The sequence below is a fragment of the Podarcis vaucheri genome, assembly GCF_965113315.1.
Source record: "Podarcis vaucheri genome assembly, chromosome: 16".
NCBI lineage: Eukaryota > Metazoa > Chordata > Lepidosauria > Squamata > Lacertidae > Podarcis > Podarcis vaucheri.
Genome location: NC_138754.1, coordinates 14,568,193 through 14,572,228, shown reverse-complemented (window position 1 = coordinate 14,572,228; position 4,036 = coordinate 14,568,193).

Below are 4,036 nucleotides of genomic sequence, written 5' to 3'. Positions count from 1 at the left end.
CGCCCGCCGCGCGGGTCCTAACGCCGCCTGGATCGAGGCGGAAAGGCATGAATGGGCGCTCCTTCCCCCGAGAGCGCGAGGCCCATTCATAAAAACAAACCATCAGTAGACACACATCCTGCGGTGCCCGCGGAACAGAAGGAGCAAAAGGGCAGCAAAGGCTGGCTTGCCTGCCACGTCAAGGAACTAGCGCACAAAGCGGGAGCCCCCAGCCCACCCGCAAAGCGGAGATGGGGGAACCGGGGGCTCCGCACAGGCCGTTTGCCTGCAAACTCCCATCAACCCCGCCGGCCAGCAGGGCCATTGGTCAGGGGTGGTGGGAGTAGCGGGGCGGGGTAACCACTTCTGGAAGGCCTCCACCCCCTAGACTCGAGTTCAAAGTTAGGTAAGCAGGAGACTCCCTCCGCCCCCCACCCAAAGTAGAAGCTCGAAGGGGGATGGAGAGGGAGCTTCTGAGCCACATGCACGCACGACTCGTTTCCTAGGAGCATGGGGACCCCGAGGGTCATCTAGGCCACCCCCCTGCAATGCAGGAATCTTTTTGCCCAGCGTGGGGCTCCAACCCACGACCCTGGTCTTAAGAGTCTCATGCTATCCCGCTTCGAAGTAGTTTGCCATTTAAGGGGCTTAATCATGCTTACTTGAGAAGGGAGTCCCACTGTGTCCAACGAGGATGACTGTCAAGTAAATGTTCATAAAATAGCTGCCCAAAGATGAAAGAAAAAAGAAAGAAAGAAAGAAAGAAAGGGCAACAACTATGATGTAACAATCAAATGATAGCAGCAATTTAAAAAATTCATTTGTGTACTGTACAAGACAGCTGCCATTAACAGATAGATAAATTGATATAAGGCTGCAATCCTTCTGCACAGGCTTACCCGTAAATAAGTTCTTTACTTGTTAAAGCACAATCTTTCTGTATTCCCAGAAAGAAGTCCCACTGGGTTCAATGGGCCTTGTTCCCAGGTAAGTGGGCATGAGATCAGCCTTATGTTATAAAGGCTTGCCTGAAAAGTATATTTATTTTAAAATTTTGAATTAATTTCTGCCCTGCTTTTCAATCCAAAAGGAAAACCAAAGGCAGCTTCTTTTGCTATGTGAAAAGTACAATGATAAAAAGTATTGTCCAAAAGCACAAGGCACCTGCAGAAAATAAGCAGCTTTTGGTTGGTTCCTGCCTGGATGGGGAACCCTTGTACGCCACCTTAGGTTCCACGATGGAGAAATGACAGAATATATATGTAGAAGAAAACAAATAATGTGGGGCAGCTTCCATCGCCTTCAATACACAGGATTGCTCTGTTGTTTCCATTCCAACAACAGTGTCATTAGCTGGATTGAAACACTTATGACAAACTTATAAGGTATGTCACAGTGTCAGTGCAGTGAGAGAGACAGCTTGCCTACAACGCCCTGGTATCTTCAGGAATTGATCTGAGATCTGATGTAAAGACTTTCTGACCTACGGGTTACTAGGTTTCCTGAGTGGCAGTGTTGGGGAAATCTAGACTGTTGGGATACTGAGCTTAAAACCAGTTTCAGATGTACTGTGTACTCAATTCATTCTGCACCCAAAGTAGCAAAAACCATTTTTCCTGCACGATTTGTGTACTGTACATAAACAATTTAAAGGTGTGATTCTAAGCTTGCCATTTCTGATCCAGCAAACCACCCCCTCGGTCCCCCCAAAAACCAGGCCTCTGTGACCAATCAAAGCTTTCCAGCTTGTTTTATTATATACAAGCTTTTTACTTTAAAAAAGAAGCTGAGGAATGCCACTTTGGACCTGTATGCTAGCTCTGCTCACTTGTAGCGCAGACTGAACAAAACAGTAGACTGCTTATTCATTTGTCAGATGAGACTTGCCAGTTAGTTTTGATGCTAAATTTCCCCCTTTTCCTGCAAAATAAAAGTAGCAGCTGTATTTCAGAAAGAACAGAGAAATGCAGGATTTTAGCCCAGTTGTGATAGGGGAACAGCACGCCCTTCCCAAGGTCTGAAGTCAGGAGTTGGCAACATCTAGCACCTGCCAGTGCCTGAGGGGAGGGGACAATGCTGTTCCTGCTGCTCCTGCTTCCATTGCCATTCCATTCCATTCACTTCCAAAGTGGGGGCAGCAAAGCAATAGGAGCGAGCAGAAGGAAAAGCAATTGAAATTTAAGGACTATCTTAGGAAACATTGTAAAATTATTGAATGTTAGAATGACGTTGGTTTTGAAATTATGCGGTTTCTAGCTGTAATGATTAAGTAAAAAGAAGAGAAAGGTTAAAAAATTTAAATGGATAATAAGGAAGAGGATTTGCTGAATTAAAATTTGGGAATTGGAACACAGAAAGGGGAGGTATGAGAAAGTCGGGGAAGTAAGTTACAAGAAAATAAGGGATTGAAAGTATACTTGTTTTTTGTGTTTGTTTTTGTTTGTTTGTTTGTATTAATGTTTTGTTTTGTTATTATACAATTTGAGAAAATCCAATAAAAATCTTTTTTAAAAAAAAACAGAAGGAAAAGCAATTGCAATGGTTTGATCACTATCTGCCATCTTTCTCTGGGCCACAAAGGGAACTGGACCCCGATGCAAGAGGCTGAGAGCAAGTGGGCAATTTCAAGGCGGAGGAGGGCACTGAGGAGCCCCAAACCTAAACCAAGAACTCAATCAACCAACCATTCATACAAAAGAAGGGTGGGGGGAGTAGTAGCAGGAATGAAACATGACTTTAGTTTTTTAAAGCACTGTGCCACAAATGCAAATACAGCCCGTAGTTATTATCCCTATATTGATGGTGAGGTGGCAGTGGCTTTGGCTGAGCTGCCAGCTACAATGGCTATGTTCTGCCTCCACCATGTAGAAAGTATGCCACTGATTTTGAATACCATTTGCTGGGAGTCAGAAGTGGGGAGAGTTGCTGTTGCATTCAGATCCTGCTTGGAGGCTTCCCAGAGGTATCTAGATTGCCACAGTGAGAACAGGATGATGGGCTAGACGGGCCACTTTTATATTCTTATGAGGGGATTCCAAGGTAGCCCTGTGGTTGTCCTTTTTAAACATTTGGACATGTGTGTGAGAGAGCGGCTCTAAGTGACAGCCATGTGGCCCTGTTTGCCCCGTTACCCTAGGCTTTTAGAGCCTGTGGCTTACATCTGCCCTGGAATGTTGTCATCTTTATATTGCAGTAGTGTGTGTGGCTGAGAAGCTCAGAATGCAGAGCAGCCCAATGCTTCCATCCTTAAATTGTTTTATTTAAGGAATTTACACCCCACCCTCCAATAACATTCCCAGTTCTTCCCAGTGGCTGAAAGTGAGGCTTACAACAGCCCTGCAATGATATTATCCTCGCATCGCGGGTACTTGTGTGGGTGGGTGGGTGATGTTTCAGGAGAGCACTGCCAGGAAGTCCAGTGCTCTGATCCCCGCACTGCAGATGGGCGGGCTGGGGAGCCGTGGTTATACCATGAAGGGCTGCGATGCCAACGGAGCTCTTAACATCACATCTAAACTGGTTTTCCGCTTTATTCCCCAGTGTAAACTACGAAGGGATTTCAACGTAGCTGCGCCTAGAGCGATAGGGACCCACCTCTCAACAAAACTCAAAACACTTAGGCGCAATCCGGAAGAAAGCGGGGGGGGGAGAAATCAGCCCTTCTGCGTCACTTCCGGTATAAAATGGAATCCTCCGCGCGCGATACACACACAAACACCCCGCCCTCTTAACAGCCTGAGCACATTTTAGAGGGGGGCTGTTGCTCCATAGAGAAGCCAACTGCTAGACCGGCACCACTCCGGACGCCCCTAGGAAACAATGCCCAACATGGCGGGTTGCCATTTGTGAGAGGAGATGTGTTTTAAACCCACCCCCGTGCCCTCAGATATTTTAGGTTTGGGACGAAGAGATAATAATCCTCAAATACTGGGAAGCGCAAAAAAAGAAGCCCCTTTTTTTTCGGAAGATAGCAAAAAAACTTTGGTTCCCTTACCTCACTTCCCTTACCTCAGTTCCCCGGCACTTCCTGTCCCCCCTCCAATGCATTCCCCGCATA